Source organism: Monodelphis domestica, chromosome 3, assembly GCF_027887165.1.
Source record: "Monodelphis domestica isolate mMonDom1 chromosome 3, mMonDom1.pri, whole genome shotgun sequence".
NCBI classification, from domain to species: Eukaryota; Metazoa; Chordata; class Mammalia; order Didelphimorphia; family Didelphidae; genus Monodelphis; species Monodelphis domestica.
The window spans coordinates 364804854-364825869 of record NC_077229.1 but is presented as its reverse complement, the minus strand read 5'-3'; the positions used below and the strand labels follow the sequence as shown (position 1 = coordinate 364825869).

At 36.2% G+C, this 21016-nt stretch overlaps 1 long non-coding RNA gene across 1 annotated transcript in view; it reads right to left on the bottom strand.

Moving 5' to 3' along the window:
- Window positions 1-20580, bottom strand: part of LOC103102415 (uncharacterized) — a 149293-nt gene extending 128713 nt beyond the window's left edge. The window contains exon 1 of the long non-coding RNA XR_464176.3: window positions 20384-20580. This is a non-coding gene — a long non-coding RNA (uncharacterized LOC103102415). The remainder of the gene's footprint in view (window positions 1-20383) is intronic.
- Between the last annotated feature and the right edge of the window lie 436 nt (window positions 20581-21016).

Below are 21016 nucleotides of genomic sequence, written 5' to 3'. Positions count from 1 at the left end.
GGACCAGATGGTTCATGATCACACCAGGAAGCTCAGTAGATGACAACAAGCCAGCAAGTAAGCAGGTAGGATGGGAAGGACAAGGTAGCCACCAAGGGAAAGCAACCAGTCCCTCAAGGTCAAATCAGAGAAAGACCCAGATCTAACCTCAGTTAACTGTCTTGCCCTTCCCCACCCACATTCTATAATATTTTCCCTGCATCTGCATTTCCCTGCAGACCCACCTCATATGCTCAAATCCTCTCTTCCTTATAATACAATGCAGAACTATAATAATACCTTAAAATTAATTTTCCAATGAGAAATATTAATAGTCTTGGTAGGTATGGCATATATCTACTTAATAAAATAGGTGCTGAAACACTGAAGGTTAACATTTAATTTCAGGTTTTATTCAGAATTTATAAACTTGACCATAAAACTCTTCAGTTGAGTCTTGACATTCTGCTACCATTTTTAAAATCAAGTAGTAACCTGTTACATAATGGTGAAGAAGGTTGAGAATTATGAACATTGTCTTGCTGTTAGAAAAATGTGCATTTTATGACCACATAAATTTAAGCTGTAATTTGGAATGAATGAAATAATAATGTAGTATATTGGGGAGGATTAGCTTGTCCATTTAATCAATTAGTTAGGAACAATCTTGTCTTTATTTTTATTTCTTAAAACCTTTACCTTCTATCATATAACCAGTACTGTGTATTAGTTCCAAGGCAGAGGAGCAGTAAGGCTACACAATGGGTTTTAAGTTACTTGCCTAGGGCTGGATAGCTGAATTTGAGGCCAAATTTGAACCCAAGACCTCCTATCTCTAGGCTTGAATTACAATCCACTGAGACACCTAGCTGCCCCAGGAAGAATCTTATTTCAAATGTTATAATACCATTTATTGCATTGGGTCATCTCAATTTATTTTAGCACTTTGGAGACTTAAAAAAAATTTCTTACCTTCTTTCTTAAATTAATTCTGTGTATTTGTTCTAAGACAGGAGAATGGTAAGGGCTAGGCAATGGGGGTTAAGTGACTTTCCCAGGGTCACACAGCTAGGAATTATCTGAGATCAGATTTGAATCTAGGACCTCCCAGCTCTAAGCCTGGTTGTCAATACTCTAATCCACCCAAGTACCCAGTGTACTTTGGAGACTTAAAGGAAACTTTATGAAAAGATTGTAGATCAGACAATACTTAAAGCAATAAGGCTTCTTTATTGCTTATTTTAACTCATAAAATGAATGGCTGGGGTGGAAAAGGCATCAACAAAACAAAAAACAGAAAGGATTATACAAGTCAATGAACTCTCTGACATCTCCCATCAAGTGCAGTAGAAGTGTCCATGATCCATTCAGGAAACAAAACCAGGCTTCTAGGAAAGTGTAGTAGAGGGCCCAGGTAGGGGAGAAATGAGAAAAGGAGGAATTCTCACTCAAACTTGCCTGATTGATTTCCTATCTATAATGGCATAGGTAGGGAGATGTTGGGAATAAACAGTAAAGGGAATAGAAATTTCTGAAAAGTTTCCATAAATGGGGCAAGAATTGGGAGAGATTTTAGAGCTTAGAAACTCTACTTCAAGATGGGATAGTATTTCCAAAACAAGTAGCATTTTGGACAGTCCTTGAACTAGTTATTTCTGTATATTATACTGTATACAACTAGGTAAATGTCCTTATTGTTCAAATATTGTTATTAAATGACTCTTCATTTAACTTCTGAAAGAAAGAGAGGAAGATAAAAAGGAAGGAATAAGAAAACAAAGAAGAAACAAAAGGAAAGAACTACCACTTTTGGAGGATGATTTTCTAGGCATTGCCATTCTTTCTATAAATTTATCTAGGACATATTCAATGATCAAGGGTGCCATTCAGCTCTGTCATTAAAACTTCATAATACCATCACCATATAAGAAGTCATTAAGTAGTTTGTACATACTCTTCTGCCTCTTTTTATATGTTGTACATATATTATCACATAATACATAGTTCCATATTCATCATGTGATTATTATATTTTATATTATATATTGTATAATATATAAAATAAAATATTTTGCTTACACTAGAGAAAAATTCATGGAAGATGTTAAGTGAAGAATGGTATGTTTCTATTTGCATTCAGACTCCATCTGTTCCTTCTATGGCAATAGATATCCTTTTCATCATGAGTCTCAAGATTTGTTCTGAACTCTTGCCTTTTTGATAATAGTTAAGTCATTCACAGTTTATCATCTTATATCATTGTTATTATTGTGTGCAACATCCTCCTGGTTCTGTTCTCTTTATTTTGTTTCATTTTATAGAAATCTTTCCAGGATTTTTGTCTGAACATCTTGTTTGTCATTTATTGTAAAATTTTGTTTACTATATCCACTAGCCCAATACACCGATTTGTTCTTGTTCAATGGTTTTCTAGTCATGTTCCGCATTTCATGGTCACATTTGGAGTTTTCATGGCAAAGATCTTGGAATCATTTGCCATTTTTTCCTCCAGCTCATTTTACAGATGGGGAACTGAGGCAAATAGAGTTAAGTGACTTGCCCAGGGTTACATAGCTAATAAGTGTCTGATGCCAGATTTGAACTCAGGAAGATAAGTATTCTTGACTCCAGACTCTGCACTTTATCCACTGCACCCCTAGCTAACCCAGGCCACCAAAAGCAATTGCCAGTACTAATTTGTTCGCTTATTTTGTTACATCCACTAAAACAGAGATGTTCAATGCAAAATCAAAACAATAGCTCAAATACCACATTTGCATAGATATTATGCACTTGATTAATTACTGTCTTCTTATACAATAAATTAATGAATGAATGAATGATAAAATACCTGTTTTTATTATGTGCAAAACATTGTGCTATGTTTCAGAGAAACAAAATATTGTATTTACAGATATGAATTGATTTAGATAGCCTTTATTCTCAAGGAACTCTCATTCTAATGGGAGAGACAGGACATAGAAAGAATTAGCTATAAATCATATGGAAAAGTCCCTTGATCTTTAGGTAGACTTGTAATGTACATATTTACTATCTTCTTTACTGTCATTTCTAATGATTAAATAATATTAGATTTTGATATTAAACCATTTCAAATTGCCTAACAGTGACAATGCAAGTGACTGCTTGGTGATATCAACTTCTTTTGGGAACCTTCAGAAGAGATGACTCCCTTACCTCTAGAAGTAATTGCTAGGGCAACTGGTGGCTCAGTGAATTGAAAGGCAAGCCCAGAGATAGAAAGTTCAGGGTTCAAATCAGGCCTCAGACACTTCCTATCTGTGTAATGGTGGGCAAGTCACTTAATCCCCATTGTCTAGAATGTACTGCTCTTCTGCCTTAGAGCCAATACACAATATGGATTCTAAGACAGAAGGATAAAGGTTTATAAAAAAACAAATTAATTGCTAGACCTCATCTTCACAGAATGGATTTCTGTAATGATGGCTGCAGGGTCTTGGCCCAAAGACTCTCGGAAACCTTGAGTGGTGTATAGTAAGAAAATCTTGAACCCTAGGAATACATTCCCCAGAATTCCTTTTGCATTTCCCAGCATTCTTTTCTCTTTGTTTACATGCATCTTTAAAGTGATTTGTATATAACTTACTGAGACTCCTCCCTCTCTCTCCTTCTTCCTTGAGACCATAGCTACAGTTAGTTAGTTCCCTTTTAACTCTAGTTTTTATTTTAATAAATCTTATAAATATAATACTTGAGTTGTATATTAATTTTAATTCTCACAGGGATTCTGACACTTTCATTATTCTTGGGCACATCAGCCAGTTTTTAGCAATTCGTGGTGTTGTCGTCAAGGATGGTAGATCCCTTCTCCAGTGATTATTCCCCTAGGTGATGATTTTGAGACCAATATGGAAATATACATGGTGTTCTTGATGTAATCCCTATTTCCAAGGTTCTTGTGTTTAGGATCCTGAACTATCTCTATCAGAATTTGAGGTTCTGATTTAGGTAGTGGTGATATAGCTTGCCTGAGATAGGCTACCTCCTTTCCTTCCCTCAGCTGCCTTGGTACTTAATATAGGCCTGCTTGATTCCCCTGTAGACATGGTAGTTGATCAATAGTCTGTAGGGATGGAGAATATAATATAAGCAACCATTCCATTAGTTAGCCACAAAATACCATGTATTCTTGAATAGATTTCACTCAAGTGTTTTAGGCATACAGGAATAGAGTAATTAAATGCTTGCAAAACACTTCATCATTAGCCATCAGATGTAAAACAGTCAATCCCCCACCCCCATGCCACTTTCTTCTAAATTTCCTTCATATGCTTTTTTATTATGGAGAAGCTTTCCTAATCTTCAAAGATGAATCAAACTTCTTTTTCTTTGGACATATGACGAGTTTCCAATTCTCCTCTCCCTTGTCAGTTCTGCTCTGCTGCTCAGCCATTTTTGCTGGTCAAATTGATGTTTAAAAAAAAATCTAGCTATTTATGTGAGGAAACTTCCAAATTTAGTATTAAGTTTTTCTCTGTTTATCCAGAAAAACACATGCATGAATGTGCACACATGCACACACACACACACACACACACACACATACACACACAGAATTGTCCCCACAAAGGAAATAATTTTGGGAAACAAAAACTCTGATCAGTTTACAAACTTTTCAGTTACCATCTAAATACAGATTTACAGTGCAGTTAGATTAGGAATTTCTTTTAAAGATTACTTGCTCTAAATGTTACCTTCCAGTTCATCAGAACTTCAAGCAAACTAGCTCCTGGAGAGAAGTGATTAACATTAAGATGTAAAAATTATTACCAAACATAAAGCATTTCGTATCAAAGGCAAACCATCACTAGCCATTACTACTGATATTTTTTTCTTTCCTGACTTTATGTATTGATATTTTTAACATATAGGACAAGATCCCTCTCCCCCAAATAAAGAGCAAGAAGGGAAGGTTCTGAAAAATAATAAAAGAGGGTTTTAAGTGAGTAGATCAATGACTCTATTATATGAATGGAAAGTCAGATAACATTTGCTTCTGTCTTTTGCCAATATGTTCTGTGAAATACTATAAGTTCTCAGGCTTATGATTCATGCTAGTAAGCAAGATCAGAAATCTTCACCCCACCCCCCAATATCAACTCAGTACAGTGTGAGTTCTATTGGTCACTACTTGATCAATTTGGGCAAGCAGGAAATCAAGGGAATGGATCTCCTCTAATAGGGGAGAAAATGGGACAAAGGCTCAAGGCTATAAAACAAAGGACTAGAACGCTCATATATCTATGTTCAAAGTATCTCTGCTGTTTTACTATGTTCATTTTACTATGTTTTACTATGTTATACTATGTTCAGAGTATTTCAGGGTCTGCTATTTAGAACTTGTATTCTAGTAATAGAAACCTGGCTAGGTATCCCTGACAATTCAATTTAGCCAATTTAGAGATTCAAGTTTAAAGGAAGAGATAGAAATACAAAATCAGATCTATTTTCTGCCCTTCACATTGATGATGCCTAATGGAAGGCTACACCTTTTATACTTAAACATTGTGACATTTATGGAGCTCATCATATGTGCCAGGATCTGTGCAAAGTGCTTTATAATTAATATCTCATTTGATCCTCAACACAATCCTGGAAAGTAAGTGCTAATACTATCCCCATTTTACAGATAAGGGACCTAAAGCAAACAGAGGTTAAGTGACTTGCTCAAGCTCACATTTCTGGGTGAAAGTAGATTTTTAACTGAGGTCTCTCTGTTTCCAGAGCCAGTGCTTAATCTACCACACCAGCTTGATGCCCTAGATTGTCACCTATAAGAATTTCTCATTAAACTTGTTCTACATTCAACAAGACAGAGGAGGTCACAGGTTAGCCAGGTAAATGTGCCAGGCTAATTGATAGGCAGTTCTCCTTTTTGTTGAGAAATATACATATGGTTGTTTCATGTTTTCTAATTGCCTTCAATGAACTACACACTGTATATCACATTGCCCTTGCTTCAGGATTTGTCTTTTAAGATTTTATTAATTATCTTTTATTCATGTTTAATTAAAGGCTCTATCATAAAATACTTTTGCATTCACAAATTTTATTTATAAATTAATGTGAACACAAAAGTGATATAAGGAAATTTCAGTCTTTCCCTCAAATATGACAACTCATTTACTTTAGGTTCATTCAATGTCACATATACTAAAAGGAAGTGATTACATAATCTGACACATTAACATACTAAAATGATCTTTTATCTTCACAGGTTCATTAATGAAAGCAATGTGTTTCAATAATGCACACTAGGGCCATGACTTCTGTCTCACTTGAACTCAAGGAAAATCATGCTGGGAGTACTGAATAAAGAACAGTTCCAAGCTCTGACAGTTTAAAGGGGGGAAATGTTAGCAATATCTTCAGTTGAGTGTTAAAACACTAGGGGAAAAAAAACAAAACCACATATTAGTGCCTGCTAGTCAGAAAGCAGCCAGACTCATTAGAATTTTCATGGCTCCTGATAATAAAAAGAAATGAATCAACTATTTAAAAACTTACAATGATTGTGATATTTTCAAAACTTACCATGATTGTATATATTTTTATTAAGAATCCAATAATCAAAAATCATGTTCATGGGCGTTTGCTATATGTAAAAAATTAAAATGGAAGAACAACTTTTTGTGTGCAAATTCTAGGATGATTCAGGAAAAATATCATTCTTTTATTGTGCCCAAAAAGCATTCATTGTTTATTTCCATATTTGTTCATATATCTATATTTATTTTTATTTCCTTATCCATATCTATATATGTGTATGTGTATATTTCCTAAGTAAATTTCATTTAGGGAATATATTAAATTGCTAGAGTAATAAAAACCAAGACATGTTGCTTTTTATTAAAAATTTAATGTAGGTCTCTTCATGTGCCTGGAAATATAGATTTACCTGGCCATGAGATCCCTTCTTTTTTTAAATATATATACATATATGTGTAAATATATATATAGATAGTATAATAATAATGACTATATATTACACTATAATGAAATTTATGGGAAACATTCTTCAACCAAGAAACTGAGGGTCAATTTGCAGTGAAAGTTCTCAACTATTGACAAATTTGGGGAATTTTAAACAGTGTCATTACATATAGAAATATATTCTCGACCCAGTGAAGGTTTATGGAAAACAATTCACCTTTTCTTGGGAGGTACATAGATAAGGAAGATGTTACACTTTTTCACTGTGTAAAATGATGCAATTTAAGGTAGTCGTAGGAAATCTGAGGTCAGGAAAACTAGTCTTAATGTATGGTCTTCTCTTGCTTGAGCCTCATTATACTCCTTTCAGAGAGTAACCATATATCTATTTGGTGGCTGGTTGCCATTCTCATATAGGTCCCAGACTCCAAGTGTCTCAATTACTCCCATATGTTGTTATTAATTCTATGATTTTTTTCTGCCTTTTATGGGATTCCTAAGTTTGTTCTACCCTGTGAACAGTTCCCTATGTCTTTAATTTTTTATTTGATTCCATCCATGTCCTTGAGTTTACTTTATCTGGTTTCTGAAAATATAAAAGCCATCATGGTAAGGCAGTGCAGGGCAGATTAATAGCTATCCAAGTTTTTGGTAATCAGATTAGAAACTTAAAAATAAAATCTAGGATTTTGCAATTTGTGAAAAATTAATTCACTACAATTATATTGAATTAATAGCAGGAATATAAGTATAGTTCAACATTAGAGAAATGTTTAACATAATTAATCTTATTAAAAATATCCTAAACATCATGATTTTATCAATAGATACAGAAAAGATCCTTTGACAAAGTACAATATTCATTTATTTTTAAAAATTCTTATAGAGAGTTTTCCTAATATGAAAGAAATATCTTTTCAAAAGAAAATCCAACATTACATTTAATGGAGGACTTTAAAAGACATCAACAAATTGATGCTTCTTTGTGATCACTGCTTCCCATTCTAAGTGTTTGCTAACAATCCTTTTAAAAGTATATCAACAAGACTGGAACAACCTCCAGGAAGTAATGCAGAGCGAGAGGAGCAGAACCAGGAAAACACTGTACACAGAGACTGATACATTGTGGTACAATCGAAGGTGATGGACTTCTCCATTAGTATCAATGCAATCCCTGAACAATATGCAGGGATCTAAAAAAAAAAATACTACCCACAAGCAGAGGATAAACTGTGGGAGTAAAAACACCGCTGAAAAGCAACTGCTTGACTACAGGGTTGGAGGAGATAAGACTGAGGAGAGACTCTAAATGAACACTATAATGCAAACTCCAACAACAGGGAAATGGGTTCGAGTCAAGAACACATGTGACAACCAGTGGAATCATGCGTCGGCTATGGGAGAGGGAAAGGCGGGGGGGGGGGGGGGGGGGAGCGGAGGGGAGGAAAAGAAAACAATCTTTGTTTCCAGTGAATAATGTATGAAAACGACCAAATAAAATAATATTTAAAAAAAAAAAGAAAAAAAGTATATCAACATAAAGTTAATATGTTCATAATTCAGAATATTTAAAGTATTAACTAAAGTTAACTCAATGTTTTTACAAATATACTTCTGTTTCTATGAAATTTCTCTCATAGTAATTAGCAGTTTTTAAAATATATTGCATTTCAATTTTCAAATAAATATCTTTGTCTTTACAATGCCAAACTCACCTAACTGAAAAGAGCATGTAGTCAGCTATTTTTTCTGCACATTACAAAACAACTTGTTTTTATCAATTTTTCTCCTAACTGAATTTGCAGCATTTTGTCAGGTGTCCCTGATATCATGTAGACCACGTCTCAGATGCACATGTGTCCAGGTAGATAGCCAATTCAAAAAAGCCATAGGTGAAAACTGCTGTGAGAATTTCCTAGGGTTTTATCTACTCTTTGCTATAAATGGAAGTATACAGGAAAAAGAAGAGCAGGCTTAGCTCTGTCAATAACCAGACTGACAAAATCCAGCTGTGTTAGTATAGATAGGTTAGGAAAGAGTGGAAACAGATGAAAGTAAATTACAAAAAGAATAATAATTTTGATGTTCAAAAATGTACTAGCTAGTAATAAAATATTGATTAGAAACTTTAGCAGTCTTAAAATGTGCAGATACACACAGATATACCTAGATATACACAGTTACTAACACTGAACCCAATTCTTATTCTCTAGAGCGACATTTTGTTTATTCTATATTCCTTTTCTTAATTAGTCTAGAATCACTTTTTTGGTTAGTCAGTTCAGAGTTACACTAAGCAGTGAGTTTTTAGATATAAAGTTCAATCTGCTGGCAGCATTAGTTATTGGTGAAAATATATCATTTTTGATGGAGAGCTTATTGGGTCAAACTTGGTTCCCTGTGTGTGGAGGTTGTTTTGTTTTTGTTTTTATAGAATCAAGGAAAGTTTTGGGTTTTGCACGGGCTCTGTTGATGGTAGTATTTTTAAAAATCCCTTTTCCATTTTGGGTAGAAGGTGCTGTCTTAGTATTCTTTCCATTTCTCTTTTTGTTTATTGGTACAGTCCTTAAGTTATTTCTCAACTTAGTGACATGTTGTCTTCCTTTTTTAGTCCTGATATTGAGCATGACCTCAGTCAATAACATTCATTTCAAACACACACCACAGTGATCAATCTTTTGTTCTGTTCCTTGGTAACAGTGCCTCTTATAGAAAAAAAAATTAAGTAGCATTACAATCAATACACACATACAATCATAAACTCCTCAATAAGAAAATAGAATTGGATTTAAATTATCTCATGATTATTAATTAATTCTTAATACAAAATCAATGTAGATTCACTGGTATTATTATTCTCAGTCTTTAGGAATAAATATTAGCAGCAGGGGTGGGAACAGAGGAACACAGAAAGGACCACACACCTAAAATAAGTAAGGCTGGTAGACTGGAAAAAAAAAATCTGGTCTGCAGTTAGAAGATATAGATTGAAAATAGTATTTGACAAATTTTAGAGATTTCAGATGATGTCATTTAATATGAAAATATAACCTTCTCTGCCAAGGGTAGGGATATATAACTAAATCAACCCTTTCCTTGGTCATCAACAAGGAAGCTGACTTTTCAGTTATATAAGATGATCTCCATTGGAAGTAGGAGAGGGAAGTGTCTCTGACACTTGCTCACTGGGTAACTCTGGGCAAATCTCTGAATATTCCTAGACCCAAGGTTTTTTGTTTTCACATATAAAACAATAGAGTTGTGTAAGATGACTTTTGGAACTTTCTTATCTTTAGATCTATGACCTAATAAACATGTGAAATTGCAACAACTTCAGCTACATGGGAGTCAGGCAAGAAAGGTAATTTATTAAAGAGTAAGAGTATTTGAGAAAGACATTGTATACTGTTGTCAATTGAAAACAATTCCTAATGATGTTTATTATTCAGCAGTTGAAAGAATGTGAAAGTTCAAGGCTGGCTGAAGATCTGGGATATGGCCTAAAAGTTTTATTGATGGTCTCAAGTGATGCTGCTGTCTTTGTAACAAATTGAGGTTGGAGCTTAATTATTTTTTCTCTTTATATCCTTATTGCCAAGAAGTATATATATTCACAAATAAATACATATAGAGAGAGTATAGTATAGGAATATGTAGAGAGAGAGTAGAGAAAGTATAGGAGTATATATATGTATATATGGATCAAAATACATATATTCGCATCACATATATATATATATATATATATTTAACTTTGTCAAGTGCTTTACATATATTACCTGTTTTGACCCTCCCAACAACCCTGTGTGTTTATTACCCTTAATATCCCCAACTTAGAGAAGAGGAAACTGAGGCTGAGAGAAGTGAAATTATTTTTTCCAAGGTTAAATATCTGTTAATTTCTATAAATATCTGTAAATTTCCAAATAAATATTTGAAACAGGATTCAAATTCAAGTTTTCCTGACTCCAAGTGTCTCCCAATATACCATGTGGATACTTGGCATAGACCCTGGCACATTAAGCAGTGTAATATAGGCCAATAACTGATGTTACACCCACCCACACTGGTGAATTGGGGAGGAGAGAACAGGTTGAGAGAATGAGGGAGGAGAAGAGGATGATATTACCCTCTCTTCCTTCAGTGAAGACAACCTGAATTTGTCTTCCTGAGGGATAGAATATGTCTCCTCAGAGATTGGGGTTGTGTATTAGAGGGTTGGTTTGGGTATAATGAAGAAAGAATAGATGATCCAAGAAAGTAGAAGGAAGGTAAGATGAATTCTCCCTTCAGTCTTCTTCAAATATGTCTCTCCACTAACCCTGCCTTTACTCCTCTCTAATAACTGATTAATGGGTGAACCTTTTCCCTTGGGGAAAGAGAGATAAATCAGCTCTCTTCCCGTTCAATGTGACAAGGAAGTCACTTTAAGATAACTGACACATTATTCTAACAATTGGTGGTTAGGGGTAAGATAAGCAATATGTCTGTAGGTTGGAGTTTATAGGAAACGGGTTAAGGAAAGTCCCTTTCTGTCTAAAACTATCTTTCTCCCTCCCCCCAAAGTTGAGAGACCCAGGCTTGTCAGCCTGGCCTCTAAGAAGTTCAGGGTTTGGTGACCCCTGGTCTTAGTACAGCAGAGCTAATGTCCAGACTCAGGTTATCACAGGAGCTGTGTGAAATCTTCTGATGCTGTTCTTCTCAGGTTTGCCACAACTCTTGGTGTCTTTGGGGAGCGGGAAAGAAATGGTGATTAGGATCAATGAGGGATTTGTATAGCTCAGGAGAGAAATCTCTGATCAGCCTGTCACCCTTGGCTTTCTCAGGCAAGAGAGAGATCAACTGTCTACCCCTGAAATCTCTTCCCTCAAGATTCCAAACCTCCTTCATCATCCCCCACTGTGGATGCAAATCTCAGCATGTCCCCCAGGCTTTGTCCCTCAAAGTCTCTGGATCATTTCTCTATCACAGTTGGGAGGTGGAGATTCAAGACTGAAAGGAGAGGGCTTTAGGGAAATGACCCCACTGCCTCCCTTCTTGATCTTAGCTATTATTGAGAAGCAGGATAGATTTTCCTTCCTCTGGATTCTCCCAGTACCCCAACTACCATGTTTTCCTTTAAGATCTGAATTCACTCCTCAGTCCTGGTCTTGAGTTAGTCCTCCTCTTAGGGGAGGGGTATGGTTCTCTCCAAATATCCAGTCTCCTTCTTTGTTGTCAGAAAGTAGTCAGACTAGATCTAACTAATAACACTTTAATAGAGAACCACACAGGAAAGGGAAATTGAAAGTTGGATATAAAAAGTGGGTACCAGGAGTCCCTAGAGACTGGCAGACTCACCCTCCCCCCACAATCTCAGGAATCCAGGCCCTCAGTCTTCATCCCTCTACTGGTCAGCTGATGGTGGTATCTACTCTTGAGCTAATCTGATTAAATTGCTGGAGTTCAGGACAAGTTGGGGATAGAGAGGTCAAGAAAATCCTCTGTTCTTAGTAGATGGCTTCATCAAAGTCCAATCTATAGTGGTTGAGGTGAGCAAAAGACTTCCAGGGATTACTAGGAAACAGTTGGTGTCCAGAGAGAGATCTCCAGTTTCTGAGATCCTCTTGTCAGACTCTCAGCTGAAAGAGTGAGTTAAAGTGTGTAAAATGGAGATTTGAACCCTAGACTTCAATTCCCCAGAAGTCCTTGGTATTTCCCAGAATTTCCTATAATCTCACCTGAGTCTCCACCTGGGCAAGATCACAATTAATATTTAACTGACTCTCTGCCTCCCATGTGCCTCTCTACTCAGTCATTGCAATGGTGTAGTAAGTAAGCTAAGCATTCTGTATTGGTTAATCACATGGGCATGTGGTGTATTTTCTTTATTCCTTGATTTGCTAATAATCCTTAATAAACCTCACAAAATATAATACTTTTATTACTAGATACTACATTTAATTTTTACAGTTTTGGCTGACCACATTGGTTGTGATGAAATATCCTCAAACTTCTTAACTTTCCTAAACCTTTTCTCTACTGTGACTATCCATAAGTTTAGCTTTTAATAGCTTATTTTGATCAGCTATAGAGGGAACAACTGCCTAGATTATTTTTTTAAGCCACATTTCTCCAAGGCTTTTCAGGAAAGCTTCTGATTCAACACGCTCCTGCTGCCTGCTTCTGCACCACTCTGGACCTGCTTGACCCAGATCACTCTCCCGATTCTGGCCCACCCTGGCTTAGCCCCAGATGATCTCCAGCTTCTGAGCCAGATAACCCCAGGCCATCCCCAAGACCCAGGCTGCTGGTAGCTGCCCCTTGTGTCTTCAGAATCAAAAACCAGCTGGTAAAAATGGGGGTGATTTTTCATTAGGCTACAATTAGCCTTCACAGTGGCAGGGGACCACAAGGGGGGACAAGGAGGGGAAGGAAGAGATTTTTCCAATTGGGAGGTTGATTATAAGCATGGCATATTTCAAGGAATATCTTTTGAGTGCACTGATTCTGTTATTTATCTTACCTGAGATTCAGGAGAGAATTTCATGCCCCTGCAACTCTTTGGCCCAATTTGAGATTCCTAAAACCCACCCTCACTATGGGGGAGTAGCTCAGTGGCTCAATGGATTGATATCCAGGACTGGAGACAGAAAGTCCTGGGTTCTAATCTGGCCTAGGACACTTCCTAGCTGTGTGACCCTGGGAAAGTCCCTTATACCCCATTGCCTACTCCTTACCAATCTGTTGTCTTTCTGACAATAGGCATCTAAATGGATAAAAAAAAAATAAAGAAAAAAATGAACTTTAAAGAGACTAGAGGTTATATTTTTAAGACTTTTTAGACTCCAATGTTTTATAAAATTCTCTGTATTTTATTGCATTTTTCTGATTGTTTTGTTTAAGATTTAATTTTGTTGGTTTTAAGTTCATATATTAATGCATTCAATACTATTCTGTTACACCGAATCACTTTAATGTACTGGGTTTTAACTACTGTTATATTCTGTTGCGTTTCCCCTATAACTATACTGAACAAATATTATTGAATAAGCCCATATATAAAAACAGCCCTTTCTATCTTTTTTTCTTAAAACCCTTACCTTCTGTCGACTCCAAGGCAGAAGAGTGGTAAGGACTAGGCAATGGGGGTCAAATGACTTGCCCAGGGTCACACAGCTGGGAAGTGTCTGAGGCCAGGTTTGAATCTATGACCTCCCGTCTCTAGGCCTGGTTCTCAATCCACTGAGCTATCCAGCTGCCCCCAGCCCTTTCTATTTTTGAATTTGTAAACCATCACCTAAAGGATGGATAGACTTCATCAGAACTAGTTACAATTGTATAACAACCTTTGGAAAATTTAATGAGCTAAATATCTCAAAATGTTTTTAAGAGGTCTTTTAGACATGATTTTTAGATTTTTTTTTCCCTCAACTCTGATCATTTGCCTGTCTCTAACAGGATGTAAGGTCCATTTTAGTAGCTGAAGTGAAACACAATTATAACCCCCATCTCCCACATTTATAAAACTGTGAACGGATAGGACATCACAGTCTCATACCAAAGGAACTGGGAAGTTAATCCCAGGGCATAGTACCCCTGGATGACTCCCAAAAGAGGAGCAGCTCTCATTTATAACTCTTCAGCTCACTTTACCCAACATCAACAGTACAGGTGTTTGGGTTTTCCCTAGACTCCTCTGCCACATTTTTGTAATGATATCTAGATTTCTTGATGATGTTCTAGACCCAAATAAGTTTTTCTTTGCTTAAAAATATGTTTGCCAAGGTTGAAACATTGTTACACCTGAAAAACTTGTGACAAGTATACAGTTTCTTTAAATGTCATACAACTTATGTAAAATATGCTAGTGGGTTTGTTTGCTATTGTAATTAATTGGGCTATTGAGAATTTTGGGAATTTTAAACTACTGTTCTTTATTAAAAAAAAAAACTGTTACTTTGTGAAATTTATTTGCTTGCACTCACTGTGGATCATGGCCAGGTATGAAGAGGAAATGGATCTCATTTTTGGTGAGAAAGCCTTGTATTCTATATTTCCTTAGCTGACACAGTGTGTCAATGATTATAAGCTATATTTTTATTTTAAAAAACTCTTATGTTATTATATTTTTTCTTGCATGTGCAATATACTATTTCAGTTTTATTTTCTCTCCTATTTATATTTGAAGCACATCAGCAGTATTAAGATTTTCTTTAACTTTTTTGATTTTGCAGTAATATAAGTTTAAAATACATTTGTTATAATGTCAATGCATGCCCCCAAAGTTTGAGACTATAAAAAATGATGCCATTTATTGATAAAAATTGTGGGACTTTGCTTAATGATTCTGTCTGATTCCAGGACAAGATATAGAAAAGAACCATTGCACAGGGCCAAAGAAGCACAAAGCTAAACCTGAATTGTGCCAAAAGAGCACACAGGTGAAAAAAGAAGAAAAACCAATCTAGGTAGGAATGATGTACTTCTAAGAAAATACAAAGGACTTGAACCTAGTGTGAGACTTGAGGTTGTGATGCTTGACATATGTTAAGATGTAGGTCTTCCTTGTATCCACACTCTTTGTGAAAATACAGACAAGTATCCCAAAATTTGGCTCCTACCTGGCTCCTATAATCTAGTCCCTTTTCTGTCTTTCATAATGTGGCAAATTTTTGTAGTCCTGGCTTCTGACTAGGTAAATGCTTATTAATTGCTCATATCATTTAATTGGCCCTGATTCAAGGACCTGTTATAGATTTATTTTTCCTTTACGTAGAATTTTTACACATAAGACTTTGATAGTCTATATTTCATCCAGAAATAATCTTTTTTATTTGAATTTTTTGATGTTTTTGATTCCTCTTACCAATTGATTCATATGCCTCATAACTCAGTCATGCTTCCCTAAGTGATCCCTGTGTTTTCAATCACCTTCTTCAAGGGGGAATGTAAAATTATTATTATTTTAAATTGCAAAGTTTAAATTCCTTGAGAGAGAAATTTTAGGTTAAGAAACCTGCTACCTCTCTGAATCCAGAAAGTGAACTGTTTGGAGAAGACACCATGAAGATGCCTCCACAGACCACAAGCTGCAGGAGAAGATCAAGAATGGACTTTGGGTGTGGTTGATTGAACATGTATTTGTATGTATACTTTCATGCCAAAGGGGACTTCCCCCTGACTGGCTTTTTGTCAGTGCACCTAGCAATTATTGGTTTTGTTCTTTTTTCCTCTTATCCTCAAATTATTGTAATTTCAAAGTTGGTATATTTACAAGTCCCATCGGAGAGACTAGTCTTCCTTGGGCCTCAGGGGGGTGGGTTGTAAAATGGAGATTAGAATCCTAGACTTCAATCCCCAGAAGTCCTTGGTATTTCCCAGAATTCCCTATAATCTCACCTGAGTCTCCACCTGGGTGAGATCACAATTAGTATTTAACTGACTCTCTGCCTCCCATGTGCCTCTCTACTCAGTCATTGCAATGGTGTAGTAAGTAAGCTAAGCATTCTGAATTGGCTAATCAGCCATGGGTATGTGGTGTATTTTCTTTATTCCTTGATTTCCTAATAATCCTTAATAAACCTCACAAAATATAATACCTTTATTACTAGAGACTAAATTTAATTTTTATAAGTGGCAATTTTGAGTTCTACTGTCTATCTTTTCACCCTGGAATCCTGGGTCTTTTCCTTTCTGCCCCTCCCCCACATGGGGTGCTTCTTGTTTCACTGGATCAGATTTCCTTCTTTTGCATCTTCCTCTCTTTTGCATATTCTTCTCTTACAGCAGCTAGCAATGCTGACTGTTGGGGTTAAATTTAGGGGTTAAGACTGAATATAATAATTATTGGTCACCAAGGATTTTATTCATAAAATCCTAAATGAAACACTCAAGTTAGAATGGAGTTTTTATGGTGATTTAATTACAACAGGAGGAAGAAATTATTAGAGGGAGAGAGAGAGAGGGAGAGAAGGAAAGGAGTTTAACTCAAAACTGCTCTGACTCAAACTTAGCCAAGGCGGGAGTTTAAGGCCTTGGAGAACCAAGGCAGAGAAGGGAGTCAGTCCTTATCACTCACTTGACCAATCTGAAGGAAAGCTGTCTGTGGGGATCCTCTAAGCTTGAGCTCCAGGATCGAACTAGCATCTAGCCCTCTCTACAGGAAGTGACGAGAACTCCAGAGGCTGTTCTCTATCTCACTTCCTGTGTCTCACATGTGCCAATGGTGGCTCAAGCTTAGCTTAGGACAGCCCAGTGGGGCAGATAGTTGTTTCTTATTTGTCAATAGCTAGCACATGCCTGTGTAGTGTGGGTGTGCACATACCTGGGTGCTAGACCAAGCAAGATAGAGGAATTTTAAAAATCACATTACTTAATTCCATTATTATTGTTATGTCTCTGCCTACTGACACTTTATGGAAGCATTTAGAGTTGTGGTATATTTATGTATCCTAGAAAATCTAAAATGTGTCCATGGTCAGATTCTGTGTTACTTTGGAGGTTGGGCACAAAACAAGTCAAAAAGGTGAAGACATGCATCATATATTAAGCCTGAAATTGCATATATGATTCTCAGTGATTAAGCTCAATGCTCTGTCCTTAAGTAAGGAACAGCAATATTGCAGAGAAGAAAGAGTTCTGGGTCTAGAGAATAAGACCCATCTTCAAATCCTACCTCTAATCTGAGCAACTAGTATGATTTTGGACCAATCACTTAACCTCTCTGGGCCTCAATTTTCTCACCATAAATTGAAAGTGTTGAACAAGACATACTTTGATTTCTCTTTTAGTTCCAGGTCAAAGAGCTTGTATGTATAAGGTGACAGGAACAGGAAAGTGAAATGATTATTGCTAAAACAGTTGCTTGGTCATATTGCCCCCTCCCCCCCCAACCTGTTTCCATATGGCATCAAAAGTCATCATTTTGTAGTATCATCTCAGGTAATCTAATGGAGGAGACAATAAATAGACTTGAAAAGTTAGAGATATCCAAGAAATAATGATTTTATGTCTGATTAGATTCTGGATTGATACTATAAGTCTTATAGACAACAAGCATTTATTAAGAGCCTTCTTTGCGCTAGGCACTATGCTCGGCTCTGGAGATTCAAAAAAAAAAAGGAAAAGAAAATAGTCCCTTCTTTTATGGAATTCAAAGTTCAATAGGGGAGAAACATGCAAACAAATACTATGTACCCATAATATATATGCAAGATAAATTGGAGGTAGACTCAGAGGAAAAATGCTAATAATGATAAATGCATACATACATGAATAGATAAATAAACAAATAAATGAATTAATAAATAAAAATAAGGAAGATAGTGTACAAATAAAACTTTTATACACCTGAACTACATTTACCCAGCATCCTCTTAAGTTCTGTGCCCACTTTACTTCAGCCTGCTTCAGAGATAAATTTTGCAGAAAACCATGCTGCAAAGCTTTTTGGGCTTTTGCCTTGGTAAAGTACTGCAGTTGTGGGTCTTTGGCTCTGTGCTCTGCTCAGTTGGTTGAATTAACCCTTTCTTCTCTCACTTTGATATTATTTAATCCTATACATTTTAATACTTAGAGTATTAATTCATTTTTACTCTCACAATAAGAAGGAACTTGTTGCAGAAAGAAGGCTTTTATTGTGACTTGAAGGAATTTGGAGAAGCCAGGAAGCAGAGAGGAGGAAATGAAAGATTCAGAGCTGTTGGACAGTCAGTGGAGATGCCCAAACTTTGGAGATGGAATGACAAGGGGGAAGAAAAGGAAGAAGGCAGCATAACAGGACTTTAGAACATGTAGGGCCAGAACAATAGAGGTTAATGTAGAAGAAGATTGAAAAGCTAAGAAGAGACTATGAAAACAAAAGAAAGTATTTTATATTTAATCTGGGGGTAACAGGGAGCCCATAGAATTCATTGTATAGTGAGGTGACATGATCAGATTTTCTGTTTAGTAAGATCACTTTAACAGCTGAATAGATGATAGACTAGGGTAGAGCAGAACATTGGTCTACGATTGCCAAACAAGTATGTACAGTGTGTTATGACACTTTGAAGAAGGGGAAGATCCTTAAAATGTTGATGATATTCTTTTGGATTAAGTCAAAAGAACATCTGCAGATTAAAACAAAACTACGACTAGGAACCAATTATTGCCAATAATGAATCCTACGAAGAAGTCATATTATTTCCATTGGGATAAAAACAATGATCATATTTTAAATAATTATAACTTTGAAGAGTACAAATTAATGTACATGATTCAGAATTATTGAAGAGCAAGAAGGGATTTCCAGGACTATGTAACACTAGATGCTATAGAGGGAGAAGCCCATGGACAGTATGGTCTCAGAAGTCACAAAGAGTTAGATATGACCAAACAACAATAAACACTAGATAATGTACAGTTTTCAGTACCAAGAGGCCCACAGGTTTGTATCCTATGAGGTTAAACAAAGTGTGTGAAACCCATTCACAGATGTCTCTTTTTACCACCACTGGGTAGTTGCCATTGGTAGAGTCTATTAAAGTGGAAAAATGTATGTAGGTAAAGCTCTTGTGAAGATTTACTACAACAGAATCAGATGTTTCATTTTCAAACTAAGCCTGGCATACATTAGCTATTTCCAATGTATATTTACAAAGTGCTAGTCAATATTTCATATAACTTAAATTTTTACCATTTGGCATATAAAAAAGACCATTTAAGGATGTGTCTTTCCCCAGACAAATCCCACTCTCTCCATCATCCAGATGTTCACCAACTCAAAATCAAGCAAGTATTAGACATTTCCAAAATCTAGTACCAATGTCAAGGAGCTCAATCTAAAGATTATTTTGAGATAGGAAGCAACATGTGCCAAGTGGGAAAAGTTACAACTGCTTTTGTGTTAGGACCAAGATTCCTCTCATTTCCCTACAGCAGGGATTTTTGTAAAAAAAAAAAGCAATAAAACTGTCCCTGGGGCCTAATTGTTCCCTGTCTCCTGCATATAGCTTTATGGCATATTAAGTAGCCAGGTGGAAATGGATAGAGAGGTGAATCTAGAATTAAGAAACTATAAGTTCAAATCCTGCCTCAGATACTAGCTCGTCAGGTGAGTCAATTAACTTCAATTTGGCTCAGTTTACTTATCTATAGGAAGGGAACAATAATTCTATCTCCCAGGGTTGTTACAAAGAAGAAAAATAAGATATTGGTTAAGCACTTTGTCAACCTCAAAGTTTTGTATACATGCTTGTTATTTGTATTAATAACAATACTACTAGCAATACAGCAACTACTTGGAGCCATTTTGACTTAGAAGATTACTCAGGTTACCTAAATTTGCCTCACTGAATAGATACATTTCCATACAGATATGAGGAAGGGTGGTATCTAAGTACCACTAAGACTCACAAGATAACTGTAAAAAGTAGCTTCCCTCAGGCAACCCTAGTAGAGATCTTACCTGAAAACTCTCCACTTTGGGTCCTGTAGTGCCTAACTCCTCAGCAGCCTTAGCTGTTTAAAGACTTAAAGACTGTGAAAAGAAAGATATGGTCCCAGAAGTCCTTGAAGTTGTAAATGATCCAATGTCAGAAACACAACCAGGTAACCAGGGTCCAGCCAGCAGTTGGCTTTGTCTCCAACTGTTTCTCCTGGTAACATTCCAAATAGAACCTCTCGTTTGACTGACAGGTCACCACTCATCCACTGCTTCTGCCTCTTTGCATGCTTCCCAATTTCTCTCTTTCACAGAAGTGATGCCAAAAATGCATTGGCACTCTGTGTCACAGGACCAGTCCATGAAACATCCTATACACGTTGTCTTTCCCTATTGGAATGTGAACTCCTTTCAAAGAGTCAGAGACCTGAATTCCCAGACCATGTATTGGCCTAGAAGGGAAAGGCTCACAGCTGGACCCAGACACTTATAGATCACCTTTTTCCCTTGCACCCATGTATATTTACATATTTGAACCAGAAGGGCAAAATTCAGTCACTTTGGCCATTTTCATATATGTTCATGTCTGGTTCAGAAGGGAATTAGGAATTCATTTCATTACCATGTGATTAGCAGATTAGAAACAGAATTTTGTCA